The sequence below is a fragment of the Mastacembelus armatus genome, chromosome 2 (genome assembly GCF_900324485.2).
Source record: "Mastacembelus armatus chromosome 2, fMasArm1.2, whole genome shotgun sequence".
NCBI lineage: Eukaryota > Metazoa > Chordata > Actinopteri > Synbranchiformes > Mastacembelidae > Mastacembelus > Mastacembelus armatus.
The window spans coordinates 4,425,823-4,443,766 of record NC_046634.1 but is presented as its reverse complement, the minus strand read 5'-3'; the positions used below and the strand labels follow the sequence as shown (position 1 = coordinate 4,443,766).

At 40.3% G+C, this 17,944-nt stretch overlaps 1 protein-coding gene across 1 annotated transcript in view; it reads left to right on the top strand.

The window, feature by feature from the left end:
• Positions 1 to 17,944, top strand: part of LOC113127489 (microtubule-associated protein 2-like) — a 49,181-nt gene that overhangs the window by 6,154 nt on the left and 25,083 nt on the right. The window contains exon 2 of the mRNA XM_026302143.1: positions 11,643 to 11,719. The gene's annotated coding sequence lies outside the window, so the exon portion shown is untranslated. The remainder of the gene's footprint in view (positions 1 to 11,642; positions 11,720 to 17,944) is intronic.

Here is a 17,944-nt window from a genome sequence, read left to right as displayed (position 1 = left end):
CAACATATCTTCTCTCTTTGTATGAGATTTATGTTTTTGTGCAAGATCCCTGATAGATAAATAAATAAATAAATATAACCTAAGGCAACAAAACTGATGTTGGAGAAAATTAAATTCATTAGATCATTTCACTGTAAAATTGGAGTAATAATATTGAATTATGTGTGAAATACTACTACTCAGTACAGTAGTTCTCTACATCAGTGATCTGTACGTTTGAGGTACTTAGCTCCTAATGAGATACTTTCTAATACAAAGAAAAAAACTTTTAAAAGTTGCTTTTTCCTAATAAATGATGTTCATTATTTTAGTCATATGCTTTATCATATGCCAGGTATAGCCCAAGTTTTCTTTAACATTTTTATTTCCAGTTTGACATAAATTTGGTTTCTTGGTCTCTTAGGAGCAGCAAACCTGTCGTGTGTTTCACCTCTGCGTCTAAGCTGCCTGACATTCTTTCAGTCTGGGAGCCAACAGTTGTAGTGAGAAAATCCCACTGTGCTCACTGTGTTTATAGATTGTAAGATATCATGTTGTACAATAGAGTGTATCTACCTTGCTCCTACCAGTTCCTTTTGTTTTCCTTGTGCATGACATTTACTAATTTTATTGTAAATCAAGAAACAAACTACAAAGCATGAAATCTTGGGCTATAGGTTCAGTTGTTTAACATTGATTTGTGGAAATGTCCACAAATGCAGCTCCTTGTTGATACCAGCATGTTCTTGACTATGTAGCACAAGTCCAAACATTGCGGAGATGAGCTTCAAAGCTGCGTGGCCTGGTATGTGTCCTGATGTTATCTCTGCTGCTGTCATGTCTACAACAGCATTAAGCCTGATTGTCATCTCCTGCTACAGTAAATGCAGACTTAGTTTTGTGTTATATCACATTTTGATTTTCCATGCCACTTCAAGTACATATAGAAACACTGTAACAAAAATAACTGAGGCATATTCTGAGCGAGAGCCTGTAATTAACTGACTCTTGCAAAATCACTACTGTTTTAAGCCACCGGCTTTTCCAACTTCCTTTGTCTGCACACTGCGTGTTGCCAATTATTGATTTTGTGCTTCCCGAGCCTTTGTTTCCTCAGCTCACCTGTCCCCTGTGGGGAAGCGGGAGGAACGGGAGAGACCACCCCCACCCCACTCCTTGGATCTGCATGTCTACATTCAGATGCTAATCCCCTGCCATCTGCTTTCTACCTCAGAGGGAAGCTGCACTTGATGCCTCCCAATCCGTGGCCACTGTGGGTTAGGGAGGAGAATCCCTGAGCTCCTTGTGCCCTGAGGAGCCTCTAGGTTTCTTAAACCCTCACTGAAGGACGCTGCACCTCCCTCTTAGTCCCTTTCTGTCCCATACACCCTGTCTTTCTCCATATACGGGTCATCCAAAGAGGTGGTATCAAAAGAATGTAAAAAATCTCCCCTTTCTCCAGAATCAATGGAGCCTAGTTAATAGACCTCTTTTTCTGCATGACCTCTCGCATCGCCTGGTCAAAGCAGCTTCCGGGCAGATGAGTTAATCAGTGCTGGTGAAACATCATGGGATGTTCAAAAGTGCTGGTCTCCTAGCTGTTCAAATGAAGCAGACATGATTTATACGTAACTTTAGAGTCACTGGAGTTAGTCTCCCACACAGTTGAGTGGGAACTCTTCTTATTTTTCTGAGTGGCTGCATCTCAACTGGTGTGTGTGGGATTGTGCTTGGATTTGCCACTCAGATGACATAATAGACTGTATTTTGGCAGTCACAGCTGGACGTTTCTCTTCATACTTTTAATCTGTATTTAGAATTCAGTTCTTTCTTGAATATTATGTACTCTGTTGAGTACATTGTACAGCAGCCAAAGCATGGCTGTAGTTCAGAAAATCCACAGTGAAATGGCTGCCTGCGTCGGAAAGGTTGTATTTAGTCGTAGATTTGAACAAATGTAGCTTCTGTATTGCTGTTGATGGATTTGGTCACATAGCCAGCTACTTTGCTAGACGTGAAGACATCACACTCAGAGTTACCTTTGATTCACACACTCATGGCATGTAATACATAATATATTCCAATAATATGTTGGCCATTTATTAGATAACTCAGCCAACATACTACTATTACTAAGACTAATAATAATAATAATTAATGGAAAAAAATTGAAAACACCGAAGAATGAAAACGTTGCTGTCCTGATAACAGCTCATCCATAAAACTATACATCCTTCGGCTTTTCCCAGATAGGATCAGTTGAACTTAACAGTGCTGATATAAACAGGAAAATAAACCCTTCATCCCATTCCCATCACTCTATCTTATTCTTAACACTAATTCAGTGCAAACCAGGAGACATGGAATGCATTTTTATCAGTAGCTTGTATGTTCTCAAGCCCAGCTATTTCCTGCTCTGGGTGACGGCATCTTGTCAACAGACAAGCAAAGTAGTTGTGATCTAAACCTTGTATCATAAGAGGCACGGAGTTGGAGATTCACAATGCTTTAATCTACATCCACATCTGAAAAATGAAAACACAGAGTTTGATCTCGCTGAGCCTGCCCTGCATCATTCTGTCTACATGTGACTGTGTCTGTTTTGTCTTTGACTTTCTGTCTCTGTGAGTGCGTTTGCATATGTGTGTGTCCATTTGTGTAAAGCCAAAGTGACACGCAGTCAGTGGCATTCCTGACGATGTCACTCTGCTGCCGAGCTGGCGACATCAATTTGAATGCTGATGATGCACTGACACTGATCACTGCTCGGTGTACCTTTCTGATAGATAAACCAGTGCTGGCGTTCAGTAGGTTTGTCTCTCAGGCACTCTGTCACTCTGGCTGTGTCGTCAGTTTCTCAGGGCATTTATAATATATAATCAGAGTGACAGGAAATATTTCTTGCTGGCAGGCCCCTCAGACTTTAGCCATATTTGTAACTGCAGCTGTCTGCATGTATTTAAAAGTCAGATGATTTTGATAATTAAGCAAAATTTTTTGACAATTAAGAAAAAATTACTAGGATTTGGTGGCTTCAATTTTTTGAATATGTGGATGCTGATAAAAAGAATTTTCAGTTATTTGTTTAAAGATCTCACTTTAATCCAGTAACCTTTTAAAAAAACCGAAATACTACAGCTTTTAAAAGTGTTTAACAGCTTTGCATTTCCCACTTCATCTCCTCTTTGTCAACAACAAGCTTCACCTTCGCAGTCATTGGCTGTTTCTTCTTCATTTAACTTTGTTTCCCAATTCAGCTGTAGCCATAGTGACTCATCTCAGTGTCACAGAGACAAAGTACAGTCATTACAGCAAACAACAGCATCCTCCAGACCTCCACAAAGAACAGTATTTGCATATTCAACAGTGCAGAAAAATATTCACTAGGTTAAATTGTGCAGGGTGGACTTAATTTGAATTTATTTATGCCAGGTTTTTAAGCATCAAAATGTTTTTCTGAGTTAATGTGTTGGACAAAATAAGCAGAATGATGGAGCTTCAGAAAAGTTGTGATGCTCTGAGCTGCACTTAACTTCAAGGCTGTAAATGTTGAGGAAGTTAATGAAAAATTACCTCACCATTAAGTGACCTCAAGTGCAGGAAGTCATTGTTTCAAAGTGCCAAACCCCATGTTTGTGCATTATACCTGGAAGGCTGCTCTGGTCTTCATTCTTAATAACTTCAGTTTAATTCTTCACTACATCCTCTTTTGTTAATGGAGTCTGCTAAGAGATACCCAGTTAAGGAACCCCTTCCTATCTGACTACCTTCTGAGGCCTTAAGAGTCTGCTCATATGTTATTGTCTCTCCCTGCCTTTGACTCTCACTCTAACCACAATATTGCTGTATCACTTACACTAATAGCCTGCACTTAGAGTACCTCAAGGTGAAGCACAACCAAGATGCTTCCTGTTGCACTAGGAAACATATCAGAAGGACTGCACATTTTAATGTGTTTGCTATTAAAATGCAGTTTAGAAGGCAAGCCTGTCTGAGGCAACTGAATTGTTATGCTCTGTCTACTGCCTTATCACTTATTCAGGAGCTGTCCACACCACTGGTCTTTTTGGTACTTAACACATTTTATTCCAAGTCTTCTTGCAAGTTTTAGCTCCTGTACTGCAAAAAGTGAATATATTAAGTACATGCCGCAGTGTTTTACAGTTTCATACATAGGAAATCCAAGCAGCTATTGATTTTCATGTCAGTCACACAGAAAACCCCAGGCATGCATTATTTTGACTGACTGGCAGTTAAATGTGAGATAATATAAAATATGTAAAATGGGAGGAGATAAGCTTAATAGATAATATTCTATTTACATTTTACATGTAGAATTTTATTAATTTGCCTCAGTAATGGCGATTTCCTCATTACCAAGATAATGTACAGGTGCAGAGGATGTTACTGAAAGATGATGAAAAAGTGTAAGGTGATTGCATTAATCATGTCTTTGGGAAATGTGAAAAGCCCTGTAGGTCAGGCCTCTCTCTGGAGTCCATTGTCTCATAATCTATCCATGCAAAATTCAATGCAGACTTTACACTTAGAAAAAACACACCCACAGCTCTAATATCATCCAGATGGCCTGTAAAAGGGGTTAATGCTGATGAAACATATAAATTATTTATAGTTATAAACCATGATCTTTTGTTTTGGTAGCAGTGGAAGATTTATTTTCAATTAAATAAATGTTATTTATTTATCATAAGGGTGGCTCAAATTTTCCCCAGGCAGTGCAGCCAAAAATCAACATCATTTCTATTCCCGAGCCTCGTACCATGAGTCATTCTTTTTTGGGATGAGAGGATCATGTTTTGGATGTTTTACTGGCAGGGCGGTTTCCCAAGTGGTGCCTGAATGACAGAGCTGCCCCGTAAGACTTGACAGCTGTTGACTCCAACTCTGGGATGTGTTTGTCTGTATTTATTTGTCATTTATTGTGTTTACACTTGGCAGGATTGAGGTGCGTGTTTAGAGGCCGGGCCTGGGAGTTGCCAGCCCTACGATGTGGGTCCTTGCTGACGTCTTATTGCGTGTTGTCTTTGTCATCAATTAATGATTTGTATATGTGTTCACATACCGTGTGCTGCATACAATAGGTATGTGCTTTTTGTTTATGCTTGGACATCAGTAAGCATGTGCACATTTGCATGTGAGTTGCGACATCCTCCATAACTGCGGCACCAGTCCTGTGCAGCTGTTTCTGATGATTTCCAGAAACGTCCACTCCTCACGGAGTCTCAGTGACACGTGTGTCCTCTCTCCTACAACATCACAGCAGCTTTACAGGCTTATCTGCTGCTTCTCACACTTCTCTCAGGAAAAACCTAACATCTGGTCTGAAGTATCATTTAATCAACAAGAAGCATCACTAATAGTCCAGTGCTTTCCACTGTAAACTATTGCAATTGTATAGATTATAAGTGTAACTTTAAGATTTCTTGGAGATTTATTAAGTGGTCATTGATTATTAGGAAGCCAAAGTCGTGCTAGAAGTGATGCCTATTTTAACTGTTTTTGTTTTACTGTCCACAACCCCATATGTTTACACAAGCCCAGATCCAGATCCAAGCCCAGTCAACTGGATCCATTTTGAATTCTTCTACACTGCCAAAGTCATCTGCTGCCCCTTTCATTGGTTTGTTTGCAAACTGAAAAAGGAAAAAAAACCTCTCATACCCTCTTCTTGTATCTAAAGCTCACCTTAGACTTCTATAGGTTTTTTTTCATTAAGCTGAGCTCCAGCTGTCCTCCTCTGCTGGAGCGTCATTCTCTAAACCCCAGTGTCTGACCACTGGTGCCCAAATCTCAGTGCTCCCTGTGTAGGTGTTAATTTAGAGCAGATGGCATGTGGTTGCAACGACTCAGAATTGCCATTAACAGGAAAATGTTCAGAAACAGGAACATCCTGGCTAGAAATTACAAGCATTTACCTTTCTCTCCTGATAACCTGCCCTGTCTTTAATAGAGAAATACTCTTAGCAAATATCACATTAAAGGGTAGGTAATAATAGAAATCAGATTTGATCATTTTCGTACCTTTGTTCCGCCATTTTATCTCATTTGTATTTGGCTTGCCGTTTATGTGCTCTGTGTGGGCTTGAGTGCAACATCTCTGATCTTTGGATTCTCGTTTCTGTTTGACAATTTTATTTGTTTTTCTGCATTCAGACATCCAGCAGAAACATGTTCATAGAGTTCAGCGGGACAGCAATGTAGCTTCTAAATTAACAAGCACCTTAACAAGCACCTGAGGCTGAAGTTTTAACCTGTAAGTTGTGCTAAGGTAAACTACTGTCACAAATTGCTTCAAAAGGTCAGTCACAACACTCAAATCTTAACTCATCAACATGACAGAGATTCCACTTACACTTTCAAAGGATCAGTATTTAATGTTGACTGTGAATAAACATCCATAAATCCCGTTAGGAGACCTTCATACTGTAACTCCAGAACTTACCTGCTAATTAGAATTTTGGAGGTGCAGAGGTTTCTAGTCATGGTGTTCTGTATATCAGTGGGTGTAGTGTAAACCTGAACGTCTTATAAAATTTTGTTACATCCTATGGTTAGTGTAAAGTCAAGCACATATAAGTTGGATGTGTTTAATATATACAGCGTTCAGTCTACGTTGTATGACCTGCACATGCCCTCAGACAGGTGCAAATTTATTTAAATCCGTAAAGACAGGCTGTGTTCTCACCCTGAAATCCCCCTTAATCTAAGCATCAGGGCCCTTCACCCACCCCCCTTCTCCTGCTGTAAAACACACAAATGTACACACAGTCTCTCCACTTCCTGCCTCTTTCTTTCTCAAATCACAGCTCTCTTTTAAACAAGACTCTCTGAAGCATATTTCACATTTGAGGAATTTCCTGTGTTCTGCTTACATCAGAGAGGAATGACAGTCCAAGAGAAGTGTGTGCACAGGCCATCTTTAGCCCGTCAGTGTGGGCGGGTGTGTTTGCCTTTTGAGTGTGTACACCCACTTTGCTGGCATGCATATACTATATATGTAAGCAAGAAGACGATATCTATTATTATTATTTAATCTATTTGTCAATATTTTACCAGTTGTGGTCCAGCTGTTGCACAAGAAGGACAGTGGGTATTCCCACATGTGTGTTATTGGTTGTGTTTTCAATTGCTAGCTGATCATTGAGATTGTGTGATGCTCATTCTTGGCAGATGAGCAACTTATTTGCTCTTGTCAGCTGCAAACAATAAAAGCTGCACTTTTGCAAACCATGGAGGTTTTTCTGCACTGAAGTGCCTCGATTCAGCCCTGTGCCCTGAACAATGACGAGCGGCGGGCTTGTCAGGATATGTTTGCTTGAATGAAATTGTCACTAACGTCGATTACATTTTTTCATTTTCCTAAAAATTAATGAAGCCAAGTTCCTCTGGCATGTTATTCCAGTGTGACTGTAAAGTTTACTACTGTAGCTTTGCTAACCTCTCTAGAGAGTCATTTTTATATAAACACATTTATCATCCGTTCATTAAGAAAAGGACTCCACATGTACTATTCACAGCTTTTATATTATTCCCTTGTCACCCATGATCTGTTAATATTTAAGAAAGAGCAAACAGAGTGTAGGACGTGATTCATTCTAGCTGTTCATTCTAGCAGCAGTGATTGTAGTTTAGGACTAAAGAAATTAGCTGTGCATATCAATGACAACATAGCTGCAGAATTAGACCTCCTAAATGAGAAAGGAGAAGGTGAGGTAAAAAATATCCAGATGTGAAAATATCCAGTATTTGAGCGGATAGTGCTGTTTAAAATCAATTCTTTTCACAGTATCCTCAGCCACTCAGCTCTGCAGGACATAAAATGATTTGTGATGGTCTGCTGTGCTACACAGTGTGATCCTGGTGTTTGGGACTGCAGCATGACCAGCAGGTTGAGTAGCGGCATCAAGCTGTTGACTATAGTGTGAGTCCTGCTGTTGTGTCTGGCTGCAGTGGGCTCAGTTCCTAGTCAGTCTCAGGACAGGGTCACAGGTGAGTCTGCTCAGAGCAGACTCACCTGTGACCCTGTTCCTGAACAAACAACAGAAGAAAACGCCCTTACAAGTTAACAGGTGCATTCAAATCTTAGGAATAAAGTGAGACTCAGAACAAAGATGCTTTGAAGCTAGTGCATCAGATTTAGCTCATGTCAAAGTAATTTTGTCTAATAACCATAAATCACCAATGAAATCACGAGTCTATTCTTGTGTCCTGGCTGAGTGTGAGACAGATGAGTGTCCATTAACCTTTGAACATACAGCACAGATATCAGTAATTAGATTTCCATGCTCTTAAAGCCAATTTACTGCTTGTTTACAACACACAAGAAGAACACAGTGCTGTGTTTTCTGTTGTTTTGGACCAAATGGAACAGTTGTAGGAATTAGACATCGGCCTGATGCTGGAAACGGATTGCTCTTGTGATCTTTGGGATGCTAGTGGTGATCCAATCCCTAGTCATTAAGGTGTCTGCCAGTTTGAGCGATTACTTGGTCCATGTCTGGGTGAGAGTGGTAACATAGCATTGACTGTAAGTGCACACGTTCACATCCCCCTCAGAACGTTTTGTAATAACTTTGTTACATTTTTTTATTTTGGCACCATCATTTGGGAGAAATATAATTTTTGTATGCTTAATATTGACGTGTGTAGCAGCCTCCTTGCCTTCGTGTCCTGCAGCACTAGCCCTAATCTTTAATCCATATGTGCATTCATGTCAATGTCTTTGTGATTTCTCGTAAACCACATCGGTTCTGGTTAAATGGTGACATGTTTCAGCAGAGCTGAAACTGCAGCCATTATGACGCTTGTGTTTAACGATGCAGAATCACTGAAGTCACCTTTGCTGTGTATCACCTGCACACACTGTGCCTGCTCACTGAAGCCCTTGTGCTAATGCTGAGTTGTTGTTTTTTTTAAAAGCTTGAGTCATGCTTTTGGAAGAGGTCTGACGAAGTAACAGTTTAGGAGACAGCTTTTGAGATAAGACCAGTCTGAAGCCACAAAAAATGCTGTTAGTCAGCACCTGAGAAACAAATGAGACTTAATTTGTTATCGTTTACACTGCAGTGATTTGCTTTATGCTGCAGGCTGGTGCTCATGCTAATCTAGGGCTTGTGTGTGTGTGTGCTCTGCATCCACAACAGCAGGTGTGTGTTTTTGAGGAGAATGTGTTTATGTTATTGGTATTGAAGGATTGTCATGTAAGAGTCAGGTACAGGAGAAAGGAAGGTCATATTTAAAACTGTGATACACAGGTTCATTACAAAACAAATCTTGTAGTTGTAAATTAATTTTGCAGGACATTTTTGGTACTACAAAACTGGAGTAAAAAATAATCCCATCATTCATTGAGAAATTCTTTGTTCTTTTTTGAGTTGCCTCTCAAACAACACACCAAGCATGCCCCTTCAAGACAGACAAATTTCCTGACCAGCTGTAAAGTTTCCTATCCAAATCTGGATAATAGTGTTCAGGCAGATTACCTCGAGGCAGCGAGGATCAATCAGCTAATCCTGGTGGCAGTGAGTTGGTTGGAGGCCACAATGGATTAGATACCTCACCTCTAATATAGCAATGAACTAGATCTACCTATTAATTTGAGGTCAGACATGAGGTTTTATTGTGGCCTGTGAGAATTTTGTAACCATGTGAACAAATTTGATTTAATGAAATGGAGCAATCTGATCTATTTTTTTATTTATATATATATATATATATATATATATATATATATACACACAGTATATATAAAGACATAGACTGACTTTGACTGCATATGTAATCCATGTTGTATAGGAAAGAACAACAGTCATAATGTGACTTTTGAAAACCAGAATGGCTAGCTTCAGTGTAGTGCAGTAATTGGTAAAATTGTTCAGTGTTAGATGATGTGGTGTACCCTTCCACTCCCTGTTTGCACCTATTTACTGAGAATGCTAGCTGGCACAGCAGCTCTGCTCCATGCATTTGTCTTTAATCAGAGCTGGCAAAAGGCCCTCCTAAAGGCGACCAGCGTTGACAGGACTGTCTGCGCCTCTCTGAGCTTTGATTCCCAACACAAGTCCCTCCCTGAACATGCCAGCCCTTCCCTCCTTCCTCTCTCAAGCTTATCTCTTATCTGCTCCTACTTTTCCTTTTACCTGACACCAACACTGTAGCTCTTGAATCATCATGACTGCCAAGCCCTCTCAATAAATGTGAAAATAGAAAATTATCTCATGATGCACTTTGACAGCAGGGTTATTTGTCTGCTGCCATTTTCAATGTCTCATTTGCTTTCTATAAGCCTGAACTAGTCCCTGATGCTGACAGGTTGATTACAGTCTCTCACTGATGGCTGTTTCTGCCCCCATAAAACAGGACAAGCTAATGATGGTACTGAGAGCGGATGTGATGTGGGATGGTTGGATCCTGGTTGGATTGCTCGCTTCCTCTAATTTTTAAGTGGTTTTTTGAACTGGATGACTGTATCCTTTATGATTCAGCCTCATAACAACCTCACTGGTCTGCCTGAGGTTTGGCCAACATGTTAGAGAATATCTTTGACATCAGTATGGTCATTTTGGTTTGCTTTAGTGGCCTAATTTATTTACTTCTTAAAGGATAGGTTCAGATTTTCAAGGCTATGTTTTAAATTTTAAAATGCAATTTACCATACATATAGCATATTAGCATTAAATTAAGATGCATACAAAAAACATAGACCTATGCTTTATTGAGTTCTCTTGATTTTCACTACTTCAGATTTTCTTTTTTCTCCCGAGTTCATAATTTCTCTGTTTATTCACCACTTTGACATCTGTAATAGAGCTGAGACGTTTTTGAGCCTCTCGACTATAAATACATTTCATTTCATGTGGTCTGAGGTTGGAGTAATGAGCAGGAATTAGACTTTCAGCAGTCAGTGCTTGATGCTACTGGGTAGTATGCTTTTGCTCTGCCTGTCTGGCCTCTGCAGTCTCTCTTTCTCTCCGTCCTAGTATCTCACTAAGGCTCTGTCTCCCCCCTCGTTCCCCCTTTCGCCTTTGTTTCGGTGCTGCTGCTGCAGTTGGCCATGCCTGCAAATGAGCACCAGGACAGAGCAATTATTCAGCATGGGGCAAGCCCCACACCCCTCCCGCACACATATACACTCATACGCACTTAATGTCATGTTTAAATGGTTCATGTATTCATTATATGAATTTTTTAGATGAGATATATGAATGAAATGAGATGAATGAAATACGCTTCTGGAAATTTCTTAGAAATGGTCTTTCATCTTGGAACCCCTCTCCCTGACAGGTGGATGAGCTTCATATCCCTTTAAAACATAAATTAACGTGACTGGCATACACACACAAACATGTGCACAAACATGGCATAACCCTTTCATCCCCCCTCCCCAGTGCGATGCTGACACTGGCTTGCAGTGTGTGTGCTGGTGAAAAGGGGATGAGGGGAGGAGTTAGACCTGCATGTGATACAGCATCTCAGTTGGTGTAGTGTGTATGTTTGTGAGAGAGTGTGTAAGTGGCATCAGTGAGCTTACCTGCACAGTTCATCGGTGAAAAAGGCATCAGACATCGCATTCCCCTTAAAACTCTTGTTGGCTCCTTCGCTCCTGTCTCTCATCTTTTTTTTCTCCTTGTCTTTTTCTGCAGAAGCTGCTGCCTTGCCTCCCCCTCCCTTGTGTCCTCTTTGCAGACAAAAAGCTGGGATAGCTGACCCACCCCACCAGGTAAGATGTTATGTTGTTCCTTTGAGATACAAGCATTGCAATCTTTTCATGCAGTTTATTTATTGCTTGAAAAATGTACCCCAAAGCAGCAGAGGCAATGCAATGCAATTTTTTTTAAGAAGTATTGCCTGGTTTTGTTGACAGAAACTGAGGGCATTGTGCCATGTTACTTCTCAGTTTCAATTTCTAATCTCTAATCAGTGACGCTGCATACCTTTATTTGCACAGATGCTTATTATAAATGATGTTTGCTGCTGTGATATTCAAACAACACAGTGAAAGAGTTGATGCTGTGATAAGCCAGGGGCTGTTTCTGTGTTTGGGTGACCTTTAGTCTTTGTGACGTGCCTCGTCTAGACATTGGTGATTATTCAGCCAGCAGGACAGCATGGTTCACCCTTAGTTTGCTGCTGCTACTGTTGCTGTCTATGTGTATGTGCAGTGCAGTGTTTACACGAAATATAAAATTATAATCTCTAGTGATTTTTGCTCTTTGGAACAAGCATGATTTCCACTGTAAATAAGAGTGATATATTTAGAGGCTGAGATTGTGATGGCATGTGGCCGTTGGTGGTTAGAGACTCATAGCCAGCAGATTGTTGGTGGTTTCTCTGTGGGAGTGACACCAAGCTGAGCAAGACCACAGGACACATTACACTGCCTGTCAGTGTCAGCAGAGTTGGCTGTGACAAGTTTGCTGATGGCTTGGTCTGGAGTTTGGGCAGTTTAGATGTGAGCAGGTGGTGGTGGGGTGATGAGACACTAACTTTTCTATTTCTATCTTTAAGCCCTCCCACACTGTCTGTTCTTTTCTCTGCACATTCCTGCCTAATTCTGTCTTAATGTCTCTTCTGTTCAGTGTTTTCCCCCCTTTATTCTCTTTCTCTCTATTTCATTTTTTTTTTGTGTGTCTTTCCCTGTTTAGTCATCCAATAGCTGTTTCTTTCAAGGAGGACAATAAACAAAAGTCTGGAAAATGAAATATGAGTGCAATAGTGATATTAAAATAATATAAATATTGATTCATATTAGACATGTAACTTCATATTGTCCTATTTTACTCTAAACAAATGTACTAAAACGAGAAGTTTGCTAACAGCTTAGATTCTGCCACTAATTTTACATGGTGCATTTGTGACCAATGAGGTTGTACTGTGTACTGTGGTTGCACTGTGTTTTGACAGTGACATTGTTTGGCTCAAACCATAATTCCCCTTTAAGATTTCATTTTCATTTGCATTTTCCCTCCTAATTACTTTCTGTCAGGCTGCAGTTTGTATCTTTGACCATCTTTCACATCCACAGTGACATGGCCCTCCACTGCTCTGTCTGTCTCTGTCTGCCTTCATGGTTGCTGGGCAGCTCTCAGGCGAGCTGTCTTTTCCTAGGAACCAACTTGGGATGACACCATGATGTAGGAGGGGTAGGCAAGAGGGCAAAAACACCCTCTCCCTGTCCTCATTTTTGGGGTCACAAATAGAAACCTGTTCCCCCAGTCATCCTCCACCCCCTTCTCTTTTCATTACCCTTCACCCGTCTTCCAGTTCTGCCAAGCTCACAGCCTCGGAGCGAGGTTGTCGTATGGTGTGGAGGCCGCTGCAGCAGTCAGTTATCCAACTGTTGCTGTGCTCACAGGTCAGATCCAGTGGGAGAGAGGGACATTGTTTTGGAGTCAACATCGCCCCTGGTTCCAACTGTTGTTAGTCATCAAAACTTTTGAAATCAAGATAGTGTAGGTGTTACTGTGATGCCAAGTGCGAAAAAGAGGGACATTGTTTCAAAGACCTCATTATCTGTCAGTTAGAAACAAAATGGAAACAGAAATATGAATTGTAGTTGTTTTAATCTTCAGTGCATAGGTTGCATTATGGGAAATGTCGGATCAAGTGTTTAACCTGACCATTTAGGACTAACATTTAGAATATTTAACCCTATTTATCATATATTTGAATTATTCTTTTTATCCCTTCTCCTTGATTTTTTTTTGTTTTAATCCCTTTTCACAGGGATTTTTACAGGTTCAGTGTAAATACTACAGTATAAATTTTTGTTAAATTTGACCTAACAAATTAACTTTAACATTAAAATTCAGGGCAATATTACATCTTACTGTTAGATTACACTAAACTATGACTTTAGTAGCAGCTTGTTATTTATCCATTTTCCATAGGTGAAATTTTACTCATTCAGTCTTTGCCCCACTGTCTATAAACCTCAGTCTCAGTCATACTGCAGTGTTTGACCCAATGAAGCCTTTGAAAGCTAACAGAGATAAATATGTAGGCGGTGTGTCTGTGTGCTCTTCAGAGGCAAACTGCAGTTGAGTCCTTGACTTTGACAGAATGCCCTTAAGTGTCCAGTTGACAAAGTGATACTTGATGGATATGACACTGGGTGTCAAGGTACTGCCAAATATGAGTGAATGGAGCAGACGACTTCGTATTTGAGGCTGGACTGCAGCAAAGTTGGTGAAGCTGTTACACAAGCTTGTGTGCTACATAATGGAAAATACATTGAAGGGGCCTTTTACTAAGACCCTAAGACATTCTTCAGGGTGAAAGGTTTCCAGAATAGTAAAATCTTAGCCTCCGGGCCCCATTTAAGATCTCCTTTTCCTCATCAGTTGATTGATGAATGTATGTGTAGTGCTCTGAGGCACTAAAAATCTACTTTTTATGTCTATAGACCTGGTCTGCCACCTGTCTCCACTCTTAGGTGCAGCTGTCACCTTAGGGGCACAAAAAGCTGCACCTGGTCCTGTCTGGTTTACATAACGCAGCGAGAGAAACTGCTGCTCGCATGTGTCTAGGCTTGTCGATTATGTGAAGAGATGAGAGCATTTGGTTTGTGCATGTGCAGTATGAAATGTGTGTGTTTATGTGTCAGTCCAAAGTCTTCTATATTGATGTCCTTTCCTCAGTGAACTCCTTTTTTATTAATACAACAGGAAGATTTTTCCACTCTCTTCCATTCTAACAAAACCGAAAAGCTGAAAATCTTTAGTTTGAGCAGAGTCTTACTTCTGATTTCTGTGCTGCAGGTTTCCTATAGGAAAATAGGAAACTAGTAGGACTAATCATTTGTTACTACAAACAATATGTTTCACATTGCGGTTAAGCAGAATTGTAAATATTATATTTTTAGTGTAGCTTGTCCTACTCTGTAGTGGGGGGGCCATTCATTAGACTGCTCTCTCCCCTCTTCAGACTGGTGCTACAATCATATTAGTAGTTTGTCTGTTCAGCTCTGCCCTCTCATGCTCATCTCTTCTTTCTTCTTGCTGCAGATTAATTAATGAGCCTCTTTCCCAGCAGAGTTTGGCTCATTAGCCACACAGGCCCTCTCTGTACTCTGTGCAGAATGTGGGGGTACAGAAAACAGCCACCCCCCCCCCCCCCCCCCTCCCCTCTCTCTGATTGCTCTGATTGTACAGTTCCCCTGCAGAGTAAAGGGGTTCAGGGCTACATGGAAAGTTGTGATTGGAAAAGGTGACTGAATTACAGATGCAATTACTCAGTGTCTCACATAACAGGTTACAAGTAGTTATGTGGAAAAATAGTAGACGGTCAGGTTCTTAAGGCAGTTGGTATTAAAGAAACAAATACAATAATGTCAATGCATGTTTTTTTCTTACATCCTTTATGGATTGTCTGTCATGTTATTTTTGTTATAGACACTTAACTATTCCCTAACTTGGCTTTAACTTCCCTTTTTTGATGTATTAAACAAGCTTGTCTGCGTGTTGTATCGCAGTGTGTGTTTGTCTGTGGGGAGAAGGCGGCTGTCTCAATGAATTATAGATGAGAAAGTGGGGGCGATGGCCAAGTTAAAAGGGAGGAAGCAGAGTCCTCTGAGGAGAAGCTCTGTTAGATTTACTGGCTGGACCCCCGGCTTGAACCAAAACATACCAACACAACCACAAACACAGTCACAACAAACCACTGCAGCTTCAACAATCACTTTATTACCATAAATCATCCCATTACCTTGGACTTGATTCCTATTACACACATTTGTTGTTTTTATTTCATTGAAATCAGTGTGTGGGTTTTTAAAATGGGGTTTGATTTCACTTCCCTAGTGACAATTGAGTGATTTAATGTCCAGTGAGATTGCTAAGTAACACAATCATACTTCATTTATTAGCCTTTAGCACCTGCTGTAGGAGCAGGTCTAGCCATAATAACTAAGGCTTCAGTTGAATTAAAAAACCTTTCACTGTCCTCTGGAAGCTAGAACTGTGTTGTTATGAAATACAGCTGTACTACAGACCTTGTGTTGTGCTGGAAATGCTTGTTCCTGTCAGTATTGAGTGCATGTAACTTCTGGTTAGCAAAGGCCAAAGATGGTTTAAGACTCAAAGAAAGAAAAGGCAGTGTCCAGGTACAGAAAACGCTGGCTTGATGCCTTCTTTGACTATTTTTAAACCTGCTGCCAAGTAAGAGAGTGGTTATCAGGAGTTAGAGGGCAGAGAGCATCATCTATTAGAGCACGAACGTCCCGTGTGCTAAAAGTTCATCTAGAACATTGCAGCAGAGACAAATGTGCAGCTCTGCAAGTCCAAAATTCAATCAGTCCAAAACACACAAAGATTTGTCTGAGCTGACTTGCTCGTAAATAACGTGATGCACTTCTAGTTTTATGCATTCTAAAGATTTGGCATTCTTGAATATGGAATTGAGATTTCTATAATTAGGGTCTTGCAGGATGAGCAACGTTCAGTCGATAAGGCAGAATTAACTGATTACCAATAATGCCCAGAGCGTCGCTCAATAAAACCGAACCAGATAATTCTGCAAATCTCTGTTATTACTCCATTATCTCCTCTGTTGGCTCATTTCAGAAAGTTCACCAAGGTTTATTGGGCCTTTTAGCACAGCTCTGCAAAGAGGATTCATTTCCTGTTTGCTTCGTCTCAAACGATGAGGTCAAATCTGTGGATTAGGTCAGCTTCTGACCTCCTTCCCCTCTGTCCTCGACGCTTCCCTTCCGTCATCCCTTTCGTTGCTTTCTGTTTGACCCATTTGGCTTGTCTCCTTCTGGGAGCTGCATGCAGGTCAAGCTGAATATCACCAAAAAAAAATCATAGTGAGCTCTGTTCCTTCTTTCCAGGGAGTTAAGAGGAACTGCCTGTTTGTTCAACTCTGTAGCTGTGTGCTGTCCAACAAGATGTGCCGGTGGGTTGATGGTCATCTGGGCCGACTGATAAGATTGTGGAGATGTCAAGTTATCAGTGACTTTCTGTCAAAGCTGCAATTAATGAGTTAGAGAGAAGATAAGCTGCCCTTCAGATTTTACTTAATGTTAATGCAGGCTGTGGGAGGGTGTTTGCTATTTCCATACTTTTCATAGATTAAGTTATAACAACAGGAATTTATTCATTTTTTTACCCAGTTACAGGTACCTTGTTGTTAATTGGTTTCCTCCTGCAGAGACTAGAATTAGTTATTAGTGAGATTCAGTCATTAAAAACATTCCAGTGCTTTTGGAAGACCAACTGCTGTGAGATGTAAAGACATGGCTTTTCCTGTCATGCCGCTGATGTTTTGGGGCTAAGCAATAACTACGCATCTCCCTCTTCATCTCTTTCTTTTTCTGACTAAGCTTCCCCAGCTGGCCAAGCAGCCCTCTCCGAGAAGAAACATTACTTCCTTTATGAGCTTTCCTTTATTTTTTTTTCTCTCTCCCCCGTTGTTTTTTTTTTTTTTTTGCCTCTCTCTCCATCTCTCTGTCTCCTTCCATAATGTCAACTTGTTTCCCAGAGAAAGTGGTTGACTTTTATCACCATCTCTTTTCATAAAAGATAAACATTGTACAATAAATAGAAATCTTCCATTAATGCAGATCTTCAAATTAAAAGTTCATACCAGCACTTTTGCATGTTTTTGTACACTGAGGACAAACTGCATGTGTTTTATGGCCAACCTTTATGCAGTGGTTGATGTTTTCATATTTCTGGCCCATAATGTTAAAAGCTTACCAGAAACCTTCTCAAATATATTGAAATGAAATTTTCTGTAAAATATGTGTAAAATTATTGTTTTTTTAATTGGTTTAAAAATGTTAAACCACTGGTATCATCCATTAAAAAAAAAAACATTATTGGAAATGGTGAATGTAATTTCTGGGAGGCAGAATTATTGTCTGCAGCCAAAGCTTTGAACAAGTTTACGTTTTCAAAGCTTTGGCTGCATTACAGTTGATACAAGGCCAAACCAGGATTTA